This window comes from Ctenocephalides felis, unplaced genomic scaffold (genome assembly GCF_003426905.1).
Source record: "Ctenocephalides felis isolate EL2017-DRISC unplaced genomic scaffold, ASM342690v1 CF-g0.4_SCAFFOLD_03571, whole genome shotgun sequence".
Lineage (NCBI taxonomy): Eukaryota > Metazoa > Arthropoda > Insecta > Siphonaptera > Pulicidae > Ctenocephalides > Ctenocephalides felis.
Genome location: NW_020539725.1, coordinates 2,708,306 through 2,730,434, shown reverse-complemented (window position 1 = coordinate 2,730,434; position 22,129 = coordinate 2,708,306). Strand labels below are relative to the sequence as shown.

Genomic DNA, 22,129 nt, shown 5'->3' with positions numbered 1-22,129 from the left:
CAGTACATGATCTGTGAAAAACAAAACAGAATCAAATAGAACACCTAAATCGGAAATTTTTATTACATCTATCAATGCTGGTGTTAGAAATTTATAATCAAAAAGTATTGGAAACGCGCTATTGTAAAACTAAGAATCTTGCCTTTGATATATTTAGATGTAATTTGTTATAGATACACCAAGATTGGAAAAGGTCAAGTTGAGACTGTAATAATAAGCAGTCATCAATAGAATTTATTTTGAGATATAGTTTCAGATCATCTGCAAATAATAAATGTGGACAGTTAATAGTATCAGAAATGTCATTAATAAAAATAATTAATAGTAGTGGACCAAGAATGGATCCCTGAGGAACTCCTGAACTAATATTTTCAATGTTGCTCAAGAATCCATTAAGAAAGACAAACTGCTTGCGATTATGAAGATAACTCTTGAAAAAGTGAATAAGTGAAGAATTAAGACCAATCTTAGATAATTTAGTAAGAAAAATGTTATGATCAATTTTGTCAAAAGCTTTACTGAAATCAGTGTAAGTAACGTCAATTGTGCTGTGGTGACGGTGTTTGCTATTTGCTGAGTAAGACAGATGTGGGGATATAGCTCAGTAAAAGAGCATTCGACTGCAGATCGAGAGGTCCCCGGTTCAAACCCGGGTGTTCCGTGTTAACGATGTTTGGAGAGTATATGAAACTTTGAATTTATTAAAAATATTGGTTGAGTGTGATATACCGCTACCGGTTGCTATTTGCTTTAAGATTATTACAAAGTTTCCAAATCTTTGCTAAGAAAATGTGGTATAGTGTCGGTATTAGCTAATGGCTGAAGAACATAGATCGTGGGGGCATAGCTCAGTGGTAGAGCATTCAACTCCAGATCGAGAGGTCGCCAGTTCAAACCTGGGTGTTCCCTATTAGCGATGCTTGGAGAGTAAATGCGACTTTAAATTTATTGAAAATATTGGTTTTGGATAAAATGTGGTATACCGGTACTAGTGCAGTAAACGGAGAGGAAAAAAGGGTATAACCTCAGAATTTTTTTACTGTGCTCCGAATTTCATGAAATTTTGGAATTAGGTTCATCTTACCCTCAAATTCAAAAGTGAAAACAATTCGGGTTGCGCCATCACCCCCCGGGGGGAGGACCACCCTTCTCAATTGTGTAATTACATTTTTTTAAAATAACGTCGGAAATCGATAGAAGAGCTAATTATAATAAAAAAATGTCTTCTATAGTTTTTCAAAAAAACTAATACTTTTCAAGTTACTGGCCACTAAAGATTCATATATTTTTGGCGTTTTTCTTCGTCTTTTTACAAATATCTCCTAAATTATACATTTTAACGAAATTCATGTAATGAACAAAATAATGTCAATAAAAATCTTAATAAGTCGGTATTACATAAAGTGTTCTAGGAAAAACATTAAGCAAGATTTGAAAGAGCAAAGTCGTTTTTTATTTCGTTCAAGATTTAATTGTTGTATTTAATGCCATCTAGTGTCGAGGTTTTACATTTTATGCATTTCGGTGAAATTGGGTTTTATAGTGCTCAACATAAGCTTTAAAATGAGTGCTGTTACAAGTTTTTTGCGTGTAAAATGAGTGAGCTATCATGCAAATAAGAAGGCATATACGAAGTTTTTTTCTTTTAAATCATATGGTTTAATGAGCGCCATTTCCACCAGAATGAAAGTAATTCACATTCCATCTAGAATTCACTTCATTATAGACATCTTGATGGATTCTAGTAGATTCACTACTTTAGTACAAACTATTTTCAGAAAACTCACGATTTTATAAAAACTTTTTTTTTTCAATTTTTTTAAAAATCGAAATTATTTTCATTATATCTCAAAAAGAATAAAAGATACGTATAAAAGCTTATAGATACAAATCAAAGGAATCTTTCTAGCTTATTATTGTTTTTTATTATTTTTCTTTCACACAAAAATTGACCGAGTTATGAATGTTTAAAGACTGCGCGACCGCGCAAATTGGAAAAAAAAGTTTTTATAAAATCGTGAGTTTTCTGAAAATAATTTGTACTAAACACAGTAAAAAAATTCAGACCTAGAACGCTCCGTTTACTGCACTATACCCTTTGATTATTGCGCTTAAAATATTACAAAATTTCTTTTTTCTGAGAAAATGTGCTATGGTGGCGGTATTTGCTATTTGCTGAATAAGACAGGTGTGGGGACATAGCTCAGTGGTAGAGCATTCGACTGCAGATCGAGAGGTCCCCGGTTCAAACCCGGGTGTTCCCTGTTCACGAAGTTTGGGAAGTAAAGGAAACTTTGAATTTATTAAAAATGTTGGTTGCTGATATAATGTGATATACCGCTACCGTATTCTATTTGCTTCAAGATTATTGCTGTAATTTTAGCTACTTGCTGAGAAAATGTGGTGTGGCGTAGGTATTTGCTATGTGCTGAGTAACACACATTGTGAGGACATAGCTCAGTGTTAGAGCATTCGACGGCAGTTCGAGAGGTCCCCGGTTCAATCCCGCGTGTGCGCTATTAACCCGGTTCAAACCCGGGGGTTCCGTAATAACGTTTTTTGGAGAGTAAATGATACTTTGAATTTATTAAAAACATTGGTAGCTGATATAGTTTGATTTACCGCTACCGTTTGCTATTTGCTTTAAGAGTATTACAAATTTTTTAACTATTTGCTGAGTAAATGTAATGTGGTGTCAGTATTTGCTATTTGCCGTGTTTCGCCGACCATGGGGACATAATTTAATGGTAGAATATTCGACTGCAGATCTAGTGGTCCCCGGTTCAAATCTGGGTGTTCCCTATTAACGATGCTTGGAGAGTCGATGCGACTTTAAATTTATTGAATATATTGTTTGTGGATATAATGTGGTATACCGGTACCCTTTGATATTCAAATTATTACAAAGTTTCTTTTTGCTGAGAAAATGTGCTATGGTGACGGTATTTGCTATTTGCCGAATAAGACAGATGTGGGAACATAGCTCAGTGGTAGAGCATTCGACTGCAGATCGAGAGGTCCCCGGTTCAAACCCGGGTGTTCCCTGTTAACGATGTTTGGAGAGTAAATGAAACTTTGAATTTATTAAAATTATTGGTTGAGTGTGGTATACCGCTACCGTTTGCTATTTGCTTTAAGATTATTACAAAGTTTCCAACTCTTTGCTAAGAAAATGTGGTATAGTGTCGGTATTAGCTAATGGCTGAAGAACATAGATCGTGGGGGCATAGCTCAGTGGTAGAGCATTCAACTACAGATCGAGAGGTCGCCAGTTCAAACCTGGGTGTTCCCTATTAACGATGCTTGGAGAGTAAATGCGACTTTAAATTTATTGAAAATATTGGTTTTGGATAAAATGTGGTATACCGGTACCCTTTGATTATTGCGCCTAAAATATTACAAAATTTCTTTTTTCTGAGAAAATGTGCTATGGTGGCGGTATTTGCTATTTGCTGAATAAGACAGATGTGGGGACATAGCTCAGTGGTAGAGCATTCGACTGCAGATCGAGAGGTCCCCGGTTCAATCCCGCGTGTGCACTATTAACCCGGTTCAAACCCGGGGGTTCCCTATTAACGTTTTTTGGAGAGTAAATGATACTTTGAATTTATTAAAAACATTGGTAGCTGATATAGTTTGATTTACCGCTACCGTTTGCTATTTGCTTTAAGAGTATTACAAATTTTTTAACTATTTGCTGAGTAAATGTGATGTGGTGTCAGTATTTGCTATTTGCCGAGTTTCGCCGATCATGGGGACATAATTTAATGGTAGAATATTCGACTGCAGATCTAGAAATTCCCGGTTCAAACCTGGGTGTTTCCTATTAACGATGCTTGGAGAGTCGATGCGACTTTAAATTTATTGAAAATATTGTTTGTGGATATAATGTGGTATACCGGTACCCTTTGATATTTGCGCTTCAAATTATTACAAAGTTTCGCTACCGTATTCTATTTGCTTTAAGATTATTGCTGTAATTTTAGCTACTTGCTGAGAAAATGTGGTGTGGCGTAGGTATTTGAGTAACACACATTGTGAGGACATAGCTCAGTGTTAGAGCATTCGACTGCAGATCGAGAGGTCCCCGGTTCAATGCCGCGTGTGCACTATTAACCCGGTTCAAACCCGGGGGTTCCGTAATAACGTTTTTTGGAGAGTAATTTGAATTTATTAAAAACATTGGTACCTGATATAGTTTGATTTACCGCTACCGTTTGCTATTTGCTTTAAGAGTATTACAAATTTTTTAACTATTTGCTGAGTAAATGTGATGTGGTGTCAGTATTTGCTATTTGCCGAGTTTCGCCGATCATGGGGACTTAATTTAATGGTAGAATATTCGACTGCAGATCTAGTGGTCCCCGGTTCAAACCTGGGTGTTCCCTATTAACGATGCTTGGAGAGTCGATGCGACTTTAAATTTATTGAAAATATTGTTTGTGGATATAATGTGGTATACCGGTACCCTTTGATATTTGCGCTTCAAATTATTACAAAGTTTTTAACTTTTGCTGAGAAATTGTGCTGTGGTGACGGTGTTTGCTATTTGCTGAGTAAGACAGATGTGGGGACATAGCTCAGTGGTAGAGCATTCGACTGCAGATCGAGAGGTCCCCGGTTCAAACCCGGGTGTTCCCTGTTAACGATGTTTGGAGAGTATATGAAACTTTGAATTTATTAAAAATATTGGTTGAGTGTGATATACCGCTACCGTTTGCTATTTGCTTTAAGATTATTACAAAGTTTCCAACTCTTTGCTAAGAAAATGTGGTATAGTGTCGGTATTAGCTAACGGCTGAAGAACATAGATCGTGGGGGCATAGCTCAGTGGTAGAGCATTCAACTCCAGATCGAGAGGTCGCCAGTTCAAACCTGGGTGTTCCCTATTAACGATGCTTGGAGAGTAAATGCGACTTTAAATTTATTGAAAATATTGGTTTTGGATAAAATGTGGTATACCGGTACCTTTTGATTATTGCGCTTAAAATATTACAAAATTTCTTTTTTCTGTGAAAATGTGCTATGGTGGCGGTATTTGCTATTTGCTGAATAAGACAGATGTGGGTACATAGCTCAGTGGTAGAGCATTCGACTGCAGATCGAGAGGTCCCCGATTCAAACCCGGGTGTTCCCTATTCACGAAGTTTGGGAAGTAAATGAAACTTTGAATTTATTAAAAATGTTGGTTGCTGATATAATGTGATATACCGCTACCGTATTCTATTTGCTTCAAGATTATTGCTGTAATTTTAGCTAAGGTAAACGTACACTATTCCGGGATTGTACATTATTACGGGAGTTTTTCATTTTGATCTCAAAATAAGAAAACGGTCAATAAATAATAATGTTATTCAATAGCACATCAATTACAATTTGAATCCTAATAAAATAGTACGATTTTCGATTTTAAATATTAGTTTTTAAAGCCGTAAAAAGCTTTTGACAGCATCGGTCGTAACACGATCGCCATTTCGTACTAGCTTCTTAGCGAGTTAGGTTAAGTGACGGTGCCATTGCTTAAGGTTTTCTTTCGATTCCGATAAGCTTAATCGATTCAAATATGTGAAATTTTTTATCAGTAATAATAAGAGATTAGTTTTATAGTTAAATCGAGCATATATTTGTCAAGAAATTGTCAATTTCATGACTCCCGCAATTAGGTACACACAACTGAACCAATGAACGTAATTCCGTGAGAATCCCGCAATTACGAGAAGTAGACTTGAAATAGTTTTATCTTTTATTTTCAACTTTGCTTAAATTCGGCGGTGTTTCTGGTGTTAATAAGTTTGCTAATAAGTACAGAATACTGGAACGTAATTACGGTATATGTTTTTTTAAATTTTTAACCCTAATAATTGAGTTTGAAATGACTACTCTTTAGTAAGAAAGTATACGATTTTTTTTCATTTATTTGCATTGTTCCAATATACCTAGAATATTGTAGTAATGAGAGAATCATTTATTTCTACCGTTTCATCTATGATCAATTATTTCTAATATATAAATTGAATAAAAATACAGGTATACCCCGTATAGCGCACGGTACTTATAGGGCGCGGATTCACTAGAGCGCTGGTATGTATGTATGTATGCAGAGATCTAGGGACATTCCTGTAAACACGATAGTTTTGATCTGATTAAGCTTTTAGAATATACTTATATTCTAAAACTTCTAAAACATACAAAATTCCCAATCGAACCTGATTTAAGCTAGCAGTTATTGTTAACTTTAAAGACTTTAAAGATTATTTTAAAGTCTTTAAAGATTTACGTTTGTTGGTAGAATTGTAACTTTTATTTCAAGTTTAATTTTTTTATTTTGAGTTTAAATTTTATATTTATTTTAAGTTTATATTTTTGTTTAATTGCCGTTAAAAATTATTTCTTTATTGTTTCATTTATTTGATTTACCGAAACAGTATTGATAATGATTATTATACTGCTATTACTATAATAATACCAGCTTTTATTTTATTTTTATTTTAGAAGTTTTTGAACTTCTTATATTTTTATTTATTCTTTTATTTTTATACTACTAAATAGATGTTTAAAATGATATCAAAGTATTATTTTATAATTTACCGTACTTTTTATAACCTATTCAGCTATATTTATCAAGGCAATACGATCAAAAATGTATGCTTCGAGCGCTATCACGGAATAGTGTACAGCGACTCCCGGCATTATATTCACGAACCGAATTTTATCACGGAATTAGAGACAAACGCGTAGTTCACCAAAATGCCGATTATTTCTATAAATGACGTTCTACGATGAAAATTCTTGTTTTATAATAATCTTAAAGGTCTAATTAATAAAATATAACAGATTTAGTTCGTCCCCTTTCCTATTTTCTCTAAAATTCGTCTTTAAAGTCAAACGTTCCTTAACATCCCGTAATATGGTACGTGGATAAAATATAATTAATTATGTCGCCATCTAACGGTGTGCTTTAGAAATAACCAAAATCTGGTAGGGGGGCTTTTGACCCGCCATTTTGAGCTTTTGATTTTATTCTTTATTATTCTGTAAAATATAGTTGTTTAAAATACATGGCTAAGACAACATCGCCGTTTCATTTAAGTATATTATACATTTTGGTCCATCGACACGGATCCAGTGATTAAAAATTACAGTCCACGCTTTACAATTAAATATACGCGAGTTCGTCTAAACATAAAGCCAAATAAAGCTCTACGTGAATGAAAACCCGGGAACCTGAGAAGCCGCCATTGAAGCTTGGAAGCGTCGCTTGGAGTTCACTGGAATTGGAACAACTACAACTAAAGATCACAATTGGAAATACAAGTAAGTCCACATTTAGTCTAAATCCATTTCAAAATTGCTTAGTATAATTGTTTGTAAGGTTTAGTCTATGTACGGTATACTTTGTCATTGTGGTTATTTAATAAATCGGGATAGGAATTAGGAACATATTCCCATTATATACCAATACATTTTCCTATTACATACAAAAACTACGGATTTAAACAAATTGCGGTAGCAAATTTATATATAAACTATCGTATAATTTACACGTGAGTTTCCTGTAAAATTTAAAATGGCGGACATTGAGACGCTCAAACAACAAAGGGCTCGATTAATAAAATCTATCGCGCTTATTCAGAATTTTATTAATAACTTTCAAGAAGGAGATAGCAAACATGGCTTAATCCTCAGAAAAAAGAAACTAGTTGAGATTCTTCAAAGTTTAGAAGAAAACCAAACAAAATTAGATGTTAGATGTCCAGGAACTTACTCAAAAGAGTATGAGGAGTTATTTGATTTACATTTTGAATTGTCAGCTCGAATTGAAGATATCTTAGAAAGTAGCATTAACGAAAACAAACCAAATATAGATTTAAAATATAGGCAAGTTAACATCAAACTTCCAGACATAAATTTACCAAAGTTCAGTGGAAATTATTCGGAATGGAAGTCATTCATAGATATTTACAATTCACTTATACACAACAACGAGCAATTGTCAGACGTTCAAAAACTTCATTATTTAAAAGGGACATTACAATCACCAGCATCTGACTTAATATCAAATCTTTCTATGACCAATGAAAATTACAACACGGCATATAATTTACTGCAAGATAGATATAACAATAAATACTTGATAATTACATCACATCTACAATCTCTAAATGATATAAAACCTATACTAAGAGGTTCACATGAAAATCTACAATCATTTTTAAACCAAGCGAGGCAACAGACGCAGTCACTAGTAACAATTCACCAAGATGCAGTTTATTGGGACATAATTTTAGTTTTTCAGCTCACAAATAAATTAGATCACCATACTCGTTTAGCTTGGAGTCTATTACAACAAGAAGGCGAGCTACCTACATTAAACAAATTTTATAAATTTCTTGAAACCAGATCATGTGCGTTGGAAACAGCAACCAAGACTGGTAAGATAGAACATTCCGGAGCAAAAATAAAATCTGTAAATATAGTGTCTCAAGATAAACAGTACAAACCATGTATATATTGTAAATTGAAAGGTCATCGTGTATATAATTGCTTTAAATTTAAGAAACTACCAATAACACAACGGCAGGAAATTTTAAGACTAAATCTCCATTGCGAGAAATGTTTAGAACCTGCTCATTTACCAGATGTATGTAAATTCAGTCAGAACTGCAGAATATGCCAGAAGAAACACCACACAATGATGCATGTATATAATGATAATGAAGATTCCACCTCAAAGGAAACAGCGAGAGGCAGTGAAGCTACACAAAAGGTACTATTTTTACAAGAGTCTAATTCTATAAGCGTTTTGTTAGCAACTGCAATCATCAACATTGAAAATACTCGAGGGGAGCTTTGTGAAGCAAGAGCACTTAAAGATTTAGCAGAAAGACTGCAGCTCCCACAATTTAATTCCCAAAACACTCTGAGTGTACTACAGGGCAAGTCATTAGGAGTATCTAAATCAACTAAAATCAAGATAAATTCAATTAATAGTTCGTATAGCAGATCAATAGACTGTATTGTAATAGATAAAATTACAACAAATTTACCTGCACAAAAAATTGATGCAAGTGACTGGAAAATTCCAAATAACATAAAATTAGCAGATCCCTCGTTTGCAAATCCTAGGCCAGTAGACTTACTAATCGGGGCAGAATTGTTCTTCGAAATTATGCAGCAAGGTAGTATCAAACTCGGCTATAATCTTCCTATATTGAAAAATAGTAAACTTGGGTGGATGCTATCGGGAAAATATAAGGAACCAGCACAACAAAAGTATGTAGGATTCATTGTAAAAGAACAATTGTACGAAGAATCCCCACCGCAGGGCTTAGACAGAATTTGTGAAGACCACGTCATGAGAACTGTTCATCAACATAACAATGAAAAATATGAAGATAGTTTGCCATTCATTCAAAACAAGAACAGAGATGTTGGAGATTCACATAACTTAGTTAAAACAGGTTTGATAAACCTAGAGAAGAGATTTAAAATAACTCATAATCCATTTAAATTAAATTCAAAACCTACGGAAGATTTATTAGAAAGTAATGAAATAATTAATAATATTAGGTATACAAGAGATAGAAAAAGTGATTATTTGAACAATGATGAAAAAACGATAAGTTGCAATAAACAATATAACTTAAAGACATCAAATAATAATAATACAAGTAATTCAAATAAATGTATATTAAAAATACATCCAATTGGTCAAAATTCTGAAAGTACTTTATCGCCATCGCACACCAATGACTTACTTCAGAAATTAACATTGGATGTACAGAATGGAAATGAGAAACATAATAAACTTGTTGGAAGACATGGAATCAAATTGTGCGAACAACAATCATTCGTTGAAAAGGAACATTTACAAGATCAACCCACAGTTAGGGTTAAATTAAATCAAGCACTACAATGTTTAAATGAATTCCCAAAAGATGAAAGAAGAATCAGGCAAGACTGTTATGAAGATATAAACGCAGCAGACATAGTATCGAGAGAAGCCACTCCTCAGGAAATAATTGATAATAAATTATGGTGGTTTGGTCCAACATGGTTGTTATCAAATTCAGAATGGTCCACCAATAAGTATGAAGAAATGCCAGTAGAAGCTATGCCAGAACTAAGAGTGCTGCAAATAAACCAGTCATATATAACTTCAGAAAATCTATACTTAAAATGTTCGAGTTTTAATAAATTAATTAGAGTTATGGCATATTATTTGAGATTTAAGTTAAAATTAAAATATCTTCATAATAATGATACATTAACTTTGAGCACCAGAGAATTAGAATATGCTCGCACTGCAATAATCAAATTAGCACAAAGAGAAGAGTTTAATAAAATTATTCATGAATTAGCAAATATGGGTATCACATGGAAATTTATACCTTCACATGCTCCACATTTTGGAGGCCTCTGGGAAAGTAATATCAAGTCTATGAAACATTACTTACATAGAGTTATAGGATCCACATGTTTGACTTATGAAGAATATTTGACTTTATTAATACAGGTGGAAGCCATATTAAATTCCAGACGATTAATCTCCTTAAGCGATGACAGTACCAATACTATATATTTAAGTCCCAGTCATTGTTTAATTAGCGACCTTATGACTGCCATCCCTGAACCAATAAATGACAAAGTTATTACCAATAGATTAAGCATACACAAGCAAATTACAGCAATGCGAGATCGGTTTCGGCTTTTGTGGTCAAAGGCCTATCTCTCAGAACTACAAAGGCGTACAAAATGGAGTTCGGACACCAGCAATCTAGAAGTGGGCACAGTAGTACTGATTCAGGAAGACCATGTACCACCAATGAACTGGCCATTAGGTAACCCATGTACATCCAGGCAAAGATGGTAAAGTTCGAGTCGCAACTGTGAGGACTATGAAGGGCTCTTATATGCGACCAATTGTAAAACTAACGCCATTGGTTATGAAGGAAGCTTGAAAATATATTTGTGTATGAAATATCTTAAGTTTAAAATTTATGATACTTAACCTTAGGATTAAAAATTCCATTTAGAAATCTTTTAGTATATCATGTTAGATTTAGTTATCCATAAGTCCATATTCATTTACAATTTTGAACCTTATACTGTTATCATGTTATATTATATTATTATCTTTATTATTCATGCATACTAGGCTTAAGAACTCATGTCACATATTATTATATTGTCTAGGTTATGTCATGTCATTTCTTTTCGCAATTCATAGGTTATATCTTAATATATCTTCGGGTTGTATTCTTTAATAAACTTTACAAATTGTTGGATTATGGGAATATGGATAAAATATAATTAATTATGTCGCCATCTAACGGTGTGCTTTAGAAATAACCAAAATCTGGAAGGGGGGCTTTTGACCCGCCATTTTGAGCTTTTGATTTTATTCTTTATTATTCTGTAAAATATAGTTGTTTAAAATACATGGCTAAGACAACATCGTCGTTTTCATTTAAGTATATTATACAGTACGTTTACTTTACTTGCTGAGAAAATGTGGTGTGGCGTAGGTATTTGCTATGTGCTGAGTAAGACACGTTGTGAGGACATAGTTCAGTGTTAGAGCATTCGACTGCAGATCGAGAGGTCCCCGGTTCAATCCCGCGTGTGCACTATTAACCCGGTTCAAACCCGGGGGTTCCCTATTAACGTTTTTTGGAGAGTAAATGATACTTTGAATTTATTAAAAACATTGGTAGCTGATATAATTTGATTTACCGCTACCGTTTGCTATTTGCTTTAAGATACTCTTAAAATTTTTTTAACTATTTGCTGAGTAAATGTGATGTTGGGTCAGTATTTGCTATTTGCCGAGTATCACCGATCATGAGGACATAATTTAATGGTAGAATATTCGAGTCCAGATCTAGAGATCCCCGGTTCAAACCTGAGTGTTCTCTATTAACGATGCTTGGAGAGTAGATGCGACATTAAATTTATTGAAAATATTGTTTGTGGATATACCGGTACCCTTTGATATTTGCGCTTCACATTATTACAAAGTTTCTAACTTTTTGCTGATAAAATGTGCTATGGTGACGGTATTTGCTATTTGCTGAGTAAGACAGATGTGGGGACATAGCTCAGTGGTAGAGCATTCGACTGCAGATCGAGAGGTCCCCGGTTGTGGTATAGTGTCGGTATTAGCTATTTGCTGAAGAACATAGATTGTGGGGGCATAGCTCATTGGTAGAGCATTTAACTCCAGATCGAGAGGTCGCCGGTTTAAACCCGGGTGCTCCCTGTTAACGATGCTCGGTGAGCAGATGCGACTTTAAATTTATTGAAAATGTTGGTTGTGGATAAAATGTGGTATACCGGTACCCTTTGATATTTACGCTTAAAATGCAACTTTAAATTTATTGAAAATATTGTTTATGGATAAAATGTTGTATACCGATACCCTTTGATATTTGCGCTTAAAATTATTACAAAATTTCTAACATTTTGCTGAGAAAATGTGCTATGGTGACGGTATTTGCTATTTGCTGAATAAGACAGATATGGGGACATAGCTCAGTGGTAGAGCATTCGACTGCAGATCGAGAGGTCCCCGGTTCAAACCCGGGTGTTCCCTATTCACCATGTTTGGGGAGTAAATGAAACTTTGAATTTATTAAAAATGTTGGTTGCTGATATAATGTGATATACCGCTACCGTATTCTATTTGCTTTAAGATTATTGCTGTAATTTTAGCTACTTGCTGAGAAAATGTGGTGTGGCGTAGGTATTTGCTATGTGCTGAGTAACACACATTGTGAGTACATAGCTCAGTGTTAGAGCATTCGACTGCATATCGAGAGGTCCCCGGTTCAATCCCGCGTGTGCACTATTAACCCGGTTCAAACCCGGGGGTTCCGTAATAACGTTTTTTGGAGAGTAAATGATACTTTGAATTTATTAAAAACATTGGTAGCTGATACAGTTTGATTTACCGCTACCGTTTGCTATTTGCTTTAAGAGTATAACACATTTTTTACCTATTTGCTGAGTAAATGTGATGTGGTGTCCGTATTTGCTATTTGCCGAGTTTCGCCGATCATGGGGACATAATTTAATGGTAGAATATTCGACTGCAGATCTAGTGGTCCCCGGTTCAAACCTGGGTGTTTTCTATTAACGATGCTTGGAGAGTCGATGCGACTTTAAATTTATTGAAAATATTGTTTGTGGATATAATGTGGTATACCGGTACCCTTTGATATTTGCGCTTCAAATTATTACAAAGTTTCTTTTTGCTGAGAAAATGTGCTATGGTGACGGTATTTGCTATTTGCCGAATAAGACAGATGTGGGAACATAGCTCAGTGGTAGAGCATTCGACTGCAGATCGAGAGGTCCCCGGTTCAAACCCGGGTGTTCCCTGTTAACCGTGTTTGGAGAGTAAATGAAACTTTGAATTTATTAAAAATATTGGTTGAGTGTGATATACCGCAGCCGTTTGCTATTTGCTTTAAGATTATTACAGAGTTTCCAACTCTTTGCTAAGAAAGTGTGGTATATTGTCGGTATTAGCTATTTGCTGAAGAACATAGATCGTGGGGGCATAGCTCAGTAGTAGAGCATTCAACTCCAGATCGGGAGGTCGCCGGTTCAAACCCGGGTGTTCCCTATTCACGATGTTTGGGTAGTAAATGAAACTTTGAATTTATTAAAAATGTTGGTTGCTGATATAATGTGATATACCGCTACTGTATGCTATTTGCTGAGAAAATGTGGTGTGGCGTAGGTATTTGCTATGTGCTGAGTAGCACACATTGTGAGGACATAGCTCATTGTTAGAGCATTCGACTGCAGATCGAAAGGTCCCCTGTTCAATCCCGCGTGTGCACTATTAACCCGGTTCAAACCCAAGGGTTCCCTGTTAACGATGTTTGGAGAGTAAATGATACTTTGAAGTTATTAAAAATATTGGTATCTGATATAGTTTGATTTACCGCTACCGTTTGCTATTTGCTTTAAGAGTATTACAAATTTTTTAACTATTTGCTGAGTAAATGTGATGTGGTGTCAGTATTTGCTATTTGCCGAGTATCGCCGATCATGGGGACATAATTTAATGGTAGAATATTCGACTGCAGATCTAGTGATCCCCGGTTCAAACCTGGGTGTTCCCTATTAACGATGCTTGGAGAGTAGATGCGACATTGAATTTATTGAAAATATTGTTTGTGGATATAATATGGTATACCGGTACCCTTTGATATTTGCGCTTCAAATTATTACAAAGTTTTTAACTTTTGCTGAGAAATTGTGCTGTGGTGACGGTGTTTGCTATTTGCTGAGTAAGACAGATTTGGGGACATAGCTCAGTGGTAGAGCATTCGACTGCAGATCGAGAGGTCCCCGGTTCAAACCCGGGTGTTTTCTGTTAACGATGTTTGGAGAGTATATGAAAGTTTGAATTTATTAAAAATATTGGTTGAGTATGATATACCGCTGCCGTTTGCTAATTGCTTTAAGATTATTGCTGTAATTTTTGCTACTTGCTGAGAAAATGTGGTGTGGCGTAGGTATTTGCTATGTGCTGAGTAACACACATTGTGAGGACATAGCTCAGTGTTAGAGCATTCGACTGCAGATTATTACAAAGTTTCTAACTTTTTGCTGAGAAAATGTGCTAAGGTGACGGTATTTGCTATTTGCCGAATAAGACAGATGTGGGAACATAGCTCAGTGGTAGAGCATTCGACTGCAGATCGAGAGGTCCCCGGTTCAAACCCGGGTGTTCCCTGTTAGCCATGTTTGAAGAGTAAATGAAACTTTGAATTTTTTAAAAATATTGGTTGAGTGTGATATACCGCTGCCGTTTGCTATTTGCTTTAAGATTATTACAAAGTTTCCAACTTTTTGCTAAGAAAGTGTGGTATATTCGGTATTAGCTATTTGCTGAAGAACGTTGATCGTGGGGGCATAGCTCAGTGGTAGAGCATTCAACTCCAGATCGAGAGGTCGCCAGTTCAAACCTGGGTGTTCCCTATTAACGATGCTCGGTGAGCAGATGCGACTTTAAATTTATTGAAAATGTTGGTTGTGGATAAAATGTGGTATACCGGTACCTTTTGATATTTGCGCTTAAAATGCAACTTTAAATTTATTGAAAATATTGTTTATGGATAAAATGTAGTATACCGATACCCTTTGATATTTGCGCTTAAAATTATTACAAAATTTCTAACATTTTGCTGAGAAAATGTGCTATGGTGACGGTATTTGCTATTTGCTGAATAAACAGATGTGGGAACGTAGCTCAGTGGTAGAGCATTCGACTGCAGATCGAGAGGTCCCCGGATCAATCCCGCGTGTGCACTATTAACCCGGTTCAAACCCGGGGGTTCCCTATTAACGTTTTTTGGAGAGTAAATGATACTTTGAATTTATTAAAAACATTGGTAGCTGATATAATTTGATTTACCGCTACCGTTTGCTATTTGCTTTAAGAGTATTACAAATTTTTTAACTATTTGCTGAGTAAATGTGATGTTGGGTCAGTATTTGCTATTTGCCGAGTATCACCGATCATGAGGACATAATTTAATGGTAGAATATTCGAGTCCAGATCTAGAGATCCCCGGTTCAAACCTGAGTGTTCTCTATTAACGGTGCTTGGAGAGTAGATGCGACATTAAATTTATTGAAAATATTGTTTGTGGATATACCGGTACCCTTTGATATTTGCGCTTCACATTATTACAAAGTTTCTAACTTTTTGCTGATAAAATGTGCTATGGTGACGGTATTTGCTATTTGCTGAGTAAGACAGATGTGGGGACATAGCTCAGTGGTAGAGCATTCGACTGCAGATCGAGAGGTCCCCGATTGTGGTATAGTGTCGGTATTAGCTATTTGCTGAAGAACATAGATTGTGGGGGCATAGCTCATTGGTAGAGCATTTAACTCCAGATCGAGAGGTCACCGGTTCAAACCCGGGTGCTCCCTGTTAACGATGCTCGGTGAGCAGGTGCGACTTTAAATTTATTGAAAATGTTGGTTGTGGATAAAATGTGGTATACCGGTACCCTTTGATATTTGCGCTTAAAATGCAACTTTAAATTTATTGAAAATATTGTTTATGGATAAAATGTGGTATACCGATACCCTTTGATATTTGCGCTTAAAATTATTACAAAATTTCTAACATTTTGCTGAGAAAATGTGCTATGGTGACGGTATTTGCTATTTGCTGAATAAGACAGATGTGGGAACATAGCTCAGTGGTAGAGCATTCGACTGCAGATCGAGAGGTCCCCGGTTCAAACCCGGGTGTTCCCTATTCACAAAGTTTGGGAAGTAAATGAAACTTTGAATTTATTAAAAATGTTGGTTGCTGATATAATGTGATATACCGCTACCGTATTCTATTTACTTTAAAATTATTGCTGTAATTTTATCTACTTGCTGAGAAAATGTGGTGTGGCGTAGGTATTTGCTATGTGCTGAGTAAGACACATTGTGAGGACATAGCTCGGTGTTAGAGCATTCGGCTGCACATCGAGAGGTCCCCGGATCAATCCCGCGTGTGCACTATTAACCCGGTTCAAACCCGGGGGTTCCCTATTAACGTTTTTTGGAGAGTAAATGATACTTTGAATTTATTAAAAACATTGGTAGCTGATATAATTTGATTTACCGCTACCGTTTGCTATTTGCCTTAAGAGTATTACAAATTTTTTAACTATTTGCTGAGTAAATGTGATGTTGGGTCAGTATTTGCTATTTGCCGAGTATCACCGATCATGAGGACATAATTTAATGGTAGAATATTCGAGTCCAGATCTAGAGATCCCCGGTTCAAACCTGAGTGTTCTCTATTAACGATGCTTGGAGAGTAGATGCGACATTAAATTTATTGAAAATATTGTTTGTGGACATACCGGTACCCTTTGATATTTGCGCTTCACATTATTACAAAGTTTCTAACTTTTTGCTGATAAAATGTGCTATGGTGACGGTATTTGCTATTTGCTGAGTAAGACAGATGTGGGGATATAGCTCAGTGGTAGAGCATTCGACTGCAGATCGAGAGGTCCCCGGTTGTGGTATAGTGTCGGTAATAGCTATTCGCTGAAGAACATAGATTGTGGGGGCATAGCTCATTGGTAGAGCATTTAACTCCAGATCGAGAGGTCGCCGGTTCTAACCCGGGTGTTCCCTGTTCACCATGTTTGGGGAGTAAATGAAACTTTGAATTTATTAAAAATGTTGGTTGCTGATATAATGTGATATACCGCTACCGTATTCTATTTGCTTTAAGATTATTGCTGAATTTTAGCTACTTGCTGAGAAAATGTGGTGTGGCGTAGGTATTTGCTATGTGCTGAGTAGCACACATTGTGAGGACATAGCTCATTGTTAGAGCATTCGACTGCAGATCGAAAGGTCCCCTGTTCAATCTCTCGTGTGCACTATTAACCCGGTTCAAACCGGAGGGTTCCCTGTTAACGATGTTTGGAGAGTAAATGATACTTTGAAGTTATTAAAAACATTGGTATCTGATATAGTTTGATTTACCGCTACCGTTTGCTATTTGCTTTAAGAGTATTACAAATTTTTTAACTATTTGCTGAGTAAATGTGATGTGGTGTCAGTATTTGCTATTTGCCGAGTATCGCCGATCATGGGGACATAATTTAATGGTAGAATATTCGACTGCAGATCTAGTGATCCCCAGTTCAAACCTGGGTGTTCCCTATTAACGATGCTTGGAGAGTAGATGCGACATTGAATTTATTGAAAATATTGTTTGTGGATATAATATGGTATACCGGTACCCTTTGATATTTGCGCTTCAAATTATTACAAAGTTTTAAACTTTTGCTGAGAAATTGTGCTGTGGTGACGGTGTTTGCTATTTGCTGAGTAAGACAGATTTGGGGACATAGCTCAGTGGTAGAGCATTCGACTGCAGATCGAGAGGTCCCCGGTTCAAACCCGGGTGTTTTCTGTTAACGATGTTTGGAGAGTATATGAAACTTTGAAATTTATTAAAAACTATCCGGCCCGACAGACTTCGTCCTGTCAAAAAAAAAATTGTAATGTGGCGGTGTTTTGTGCCTATCTTTTTTCTATTCTTTGCAAAAAATAATCCTGAACAGAACCGTCACCCTGGTAATAATTCGGTGTGAATCAAAAATATTAAAATAAAACACTATAAGCATTTAATAGTAAGTAATTTTAATAATGTAAATCATAATTCAAAAATCAGTTCAATTTTCATTGTAGTGCTTTGTGATAAACGATGTTTTTTGTTTGATTACCTGGCGCATAGACAAACAAATCTGATGGTTTTCTAATACGGGAACAAACAACATACAATTATCCATGTGAGAAACATGGGTTTTCTAAATTAATACCTACAAACACTTAATGATACCATAAACGCACTGGAAACGCATTGGGATGCATGGTGCGAGAACATCTTCTGCTTTATACTATCCTTTGAATATAGTTGGTCGATATTTCGCTACATTATAATTGCAGATCCAACCTTTAATTGAAGATTGTGAGGTGACAATCCTAGCAAATCCAGCGAGTTTAAAAACTCCGGCGGATCGTCTTGGTTAGTTGCCGAATCAACTGATTCGCCTGTAATTTGTTCTTGAATTTTGAAATTTAATTCATTTACATCAATGTTTTTGGCTGCCAATATAGCTCGTTAATTAATAGAAAGATATTTCTATGTTTATATAAATATATTCAAAATTAGATTATCAAAAACGATCAAAAACTAGACAAAATGTCATGACATGGATCATCGTTTTTTTTTTTTTAATTGCGTTGCCTACTCGATTAAAGAAGAAAAGGGCTGTTTTTAGGGTTTTCTCGGCAGTTATTCGATTTTTGCTCGCCGTAAGAACCATCCTTGGACTTCAGTGAATATTTTAAAAAAAGATTTGGCCAAATTGGTCCAGGCGTTGTTTGAGTTATGCGCTTACCAACACATTTTGCGATCCATTTTTATATATAAGATATTGGTTGAGTGTGATATACCGCTACCGTTTGCTATTTGCTTTAAGATTATTACAAAGTTTCCAACTCTTTGCTAAGAAAATGTGGTATAGTGTCGGTATTAGCTAATGGCTGAAGAACATAGATCGTGGGGGCATAGCTCAGTGGTAGAGCATTCAACTGCAGATCGAGAGGTTGCCAGTTCAAACCTGGGTGTTCCCTATTAACGATGCCTGGAGAGTAAATGCGACTTTAAATTTATTGAAAATATTGGTTTTGGATAAAATGTCGTATACCAGTACCCTTTGATTATTGCGCTTAAAATATTACAAAATTTCTTTTTTCTGAGAAAATAGCGGTATTTGCTATTTGCTGAATAAGACAGATGTGGGGACATAGCTCAGTGGTAGAGCATTCGACTGCAGATCGAGAGGTCCCCGGTTCAAACCCGGGTGTTCCCTATTCACGAAGTTTGGGAAGTAAATGAAGCTTTGAACTTATTAAAAATGTTGGTTGCTGATATAATGTGATATACCGCTACCGTATTCTATTTGCTTCAAGATTATTGCTGTAATTTTAGCTACTTGCTGAGAAAATGTGGTGTGGCGTAGGTATTTGCTATGTGCTGAGTAAGACACATTGTGAGGACATAGTTCAGTGTTAGAGCATTCGACTGCAGATCGAGAGGTCCCCGGTTCAATCCCGCGTGTGCACTATTAACCCGGTGCAAACCCGGGGGTTCTCTATTAACGTTTTTTAGAGAGTAAATGATACTTTGAATTTATTAAAAACATTGGTAGCTGATATAGTTTGATTTACCGCTACCGTTTGCTATTTGCTTTAAGAGTATTACAAATTTTTTAACTATTTGCTGAGTAAATGTGATGTGGTGTCAGTATTTGCTATTTGCCGAGTATCACCGATATGGGGACCGATCATGGGGACATAATTTAATGGTAGAATATTCGACTGCAGATCTAGAAATTCCCGGTTCAAACCTGGGTGTTTCTATTAACGATGCTTGGAGAGTCGATGCGACTTTAAATTTATTGAAAATAGTGTTTGTGGATATAATGTGGTATAACGGTACCCTTTGATATTTGCGCTTCAAATTATTACAAAGTTTCTTTTTGCTGAAAAAATGTGCTATGGTGACGGTATTTGCTATTTGCTGAGTAAGACAGATGTGGGGACATAGCTCAGTGGTAGAGCATTCAACTGCAGATCGGGAGGTCCCCGGTTCAAACCCGGGTGTTCCCTATTCACGATGTTTGGGGAGTAAATGAAACTTTGAATTTATTAAAAATGTTGGTTGCTGATATAATGTGATATACCACTACCGTATTCTATTTGCTTTAAGATTATTGCTGTAATTTTAGCTACTTGCTGAGAAAATGTGGTGTGGCGTAGGTATTTGCTATGTGCTGAGTAACACACATTGTGAGGACATAGCTCAGTGTTAGAGCATTCGACTGCAGATTATTACAAAGTTTCTAACTTTTTGCTGAGAAAATGTGCTATGGTGAAGGTATTTGCTATTTGCTGAATGAGACAGATGTGGGGACATAGCTCAGTGGTAGAGCGTTCGACTGCGGATCTAGAGGTCCCCGGTTCAAACCCGGGTGTTCCCTATTCACGATGTTTGGGGAGTAAATAAAACTTTGAATTTATTAAAAATGTTGGTTGCTGATATACCGCTACCGTATTCTATTTGCTTTAAGATAATTGCTGTTATTTACAGTTACTGATACCGTTGCTGATATACCGCTACCGTATTCTATTTGCTTTAAGATTATTGCTGTAATTTTTGCTACTTGCTGAGAAAATGTGGTGTGGCGTAGGTATTAGCAATGTGCTGAGTAACACACATTGTGAGTTAGAGTGAGCTCAGTGTTAGAGCATTCGACTGCAGATCGAGATGTCCCCGGTTCAATCCCACGTGTGCACTATTAACCCGGTTCAAACCCGGGGGTTCCCTATTAACGTTTTTTGGAGAGTAAATGATACTTTGAATTTATTAAAAACATTGGTAGCTGATATAATTTGATTTACCGCTACCGTTTGCTATTTGCTTTAAGAGTATTACAAATTTTTTAACTATTTGCTGAGTAAATGTGATGTGGTGTCAGTATTTGCTATTTGCCGAGTATCACCGATATGGGGGCCGATCATGGAGACATAATTTAATGGTAGAATATTCGACTGCAGATCTAGAAATTCCCGGTCCAAACCTGGGTGTTCCCTATTAGCGATGCTTGGAAAGTAGATGCGACTTTAAATTTATTGAAAATATTGTTTGTGGATATAATGTGGTATACCTGTACCCTTTGATATTTGCGCTTAAAATTATTACAAAATTCCCAACTTTTTGCTGAGAAAATGTGCTATGGTGACGGTATTTGCTATTTGCTGAATAAGGCAGATGTGGGGACATAGTTCAGTGGTAGAGCATTCTACTGCAGATCGAGAGGTCCCCGGTTCAAACCCGGGTGTTCCCTATTCACGATGGTTGGGGAGTAAATGAAAGTTCGAATTTATTAAAGATGTTGGTTGCTGATATAATGTGATACACCGCTACCGTATTCTATTTGCTTTAAGATTATTGCTATAATTTTAGCTACTTGCTGAGAAAATGTGGTGTGGCGTAGGTATTTGCTATGTGCTGAGTAACACACATTGTGAGGACATAGCTCAGTGTTAGAGCATTCGACTGCAGATCGAGAGGTCCCCGGTTCAATCCCGCGTGTGCACTATTAACCCGCTTCAAACCCGGGGTTCCCTATTAACGTTGTTTGGAGAGTAAATGATACTTTGAATTTATTAAAAACATTGGTAGCTGATATATTTTGATTTACCGCTACCGTTTGCTAATTGCTTTAAGATTATTACAAATTTTTTAACTATTTGCTGAGTAAATGTGATGTGGTGTCAGTATTTGCTATTTGCCGAGTATCACCGATATGGGGACATAATTTAATGGTAGAATATTCGACTGCAGATCTAGTGATCCCCGGTTCAAACCTGGGTGTTCCCTATTAACGATGCTTGGAGAGTAGATGCGGCATTGAATTTATTGAAAATATTGTTTGTGGATATAATATGGTATACCGGTACCCTTTGATATTTGCGCTTCAAATTATTACAAAGTTTTAAACTTTTGCTG

General features: G+C 35.9%; 15 non-coding genes across 15 annotated transcripts; all 15 read left to right on the top strand.

Annotated features, from left to right (window-relative positions):
- Positions 1 to 837: 837 nt before the first annotated feature.
- Positions 838 to 909, top strand: Trnaw-cca. The gene has a single exon. It is a non-coding gene; the product is annotated as a tRNA-Trp (tRNA).
- A 1,283-nt stretch (positions 910 to 2,192) lies between these two features.
- Trnac-gca lies at positions 2,193 to 2,264 on the top strand. Its single transcript has one exon. It is a non-coding gene; the product is annotated as a tRNA-Cys (tRNA).
- Positions 2,265 to 2,973: 709 nt separating this feature from the next.
- On the top strand, positions 2,974 to 3,045 carry Trnac-gca. The gene has a single exon. It is a non-coding gene; the product is annotated as a tRNA-Cys (tRNA).
- A 175-nt stretch (positions 3,046 to 3,220) lies between these two features.
- On the top strand, positions 3,221 to 3,292 carry Trnac-aca. The gene has a single exon. It is a non-coding gene; the product is annotated as a tRNA-Cys (tRNA).
- Positions 3,293 to 4,569: 1,277 nt separating this feature from the next.
- Positions 4,570 to 4,641, top strand: Trnac-gca. Its single transcript has one exon. It is a non-coding gene; the product is annotated as a tRNA-Cys (tRNA).
- Positions 4,642 to 4,816: 175 nt separating this feature from the next.
- On the top strand, positions 4,817 to 4,888 carry Trnaw-cca. The gene has a single exon. It is a non-coding gene; the product is annotated as a tRNA-Trp (tRNA).
- A 7,635-nt stretch (positions 4,889 to 12,523) lies between these two features.
- Trnac-gca lies at positions 12,524 to 12,595 on the top strand. Its single transcript has one exon. It is a non-coding gene; the product is annotated as a tRNA-Cys (tRNA).
- Positions 12,596 to 13,311: 716 nt separating this feature from the next.
- Trnac-gca lies at positions 13,312 to 13,383 on the top strand. Its single transcript has one exon. It is a non-coding gene; the product is annotated as a tRNA-Cys (tRNA).
- A 933-nt stretch (positions 13,384 to 14,316) lies between these two features.
- Positions 14,317 to 14,388, top strand: Trnac-gca. Its single transcript has one exon. It is a non-coding gene; the product is annotated as a tRNA-Cys (tRNA).
- Positions 14,389 to 14,680: 292 nt separating this feature from the next.
- Positions 14,681 to 14,752, top strand: Trnac-gca. Its single transcript has one exon. It is a non-coding gene; the product is annotated as a tRNA-Cys (tRNA).
- A 173-nt stretch (positions 14,753 to 14,925) lies between these two features.
- On the top strand, positions 14,926 to 14,997 carry Trnaw-cca. Its single transcript has one exon. It is a non-coding gene; the product is annotated as a tRNA-Trp (tRNA).
- Positions 14,998 to 16,218: 1,221 nt separating this feature from the next.
- Trnac-gca lies at positions 16,219 to 16,290 on the top strand. The gene has a single exon. It is a non-coding gene; the product is annotated as a tRNA-Cys (tRNA).
- Positions 16,291 to 17,890: 1,600 nt separating this feature from the next.
- On the top strand, positions 17,891 to 17,962 carry Trnac-gca. The gene has a single exon. It is a non-coding gene; the product is annotated as a tRNA-Cys (tRNA).
- A 1,393-nt stretch (positions 17,963 to 19,355) lies between these two features.
- Positions 19,356 to 19,427, top strand: Trnac-gca. The gene has a single exon. It is a non-coding gene; the product is annotated as a tRNA-Cys (tRNA).
- A 1,098-nt stretch (positions 19,428 to 20,525) lies between these two features.
- On the top strand, positions 20,526 to 20,597 carry Trnar-gcg. The gene has a single exon. It is a non-coding gene; the product is annotated as a tRNA-Arg (tRNA).
- Positions 20,598 to 22,129: the final 1,532 nt, after the last annotated feature.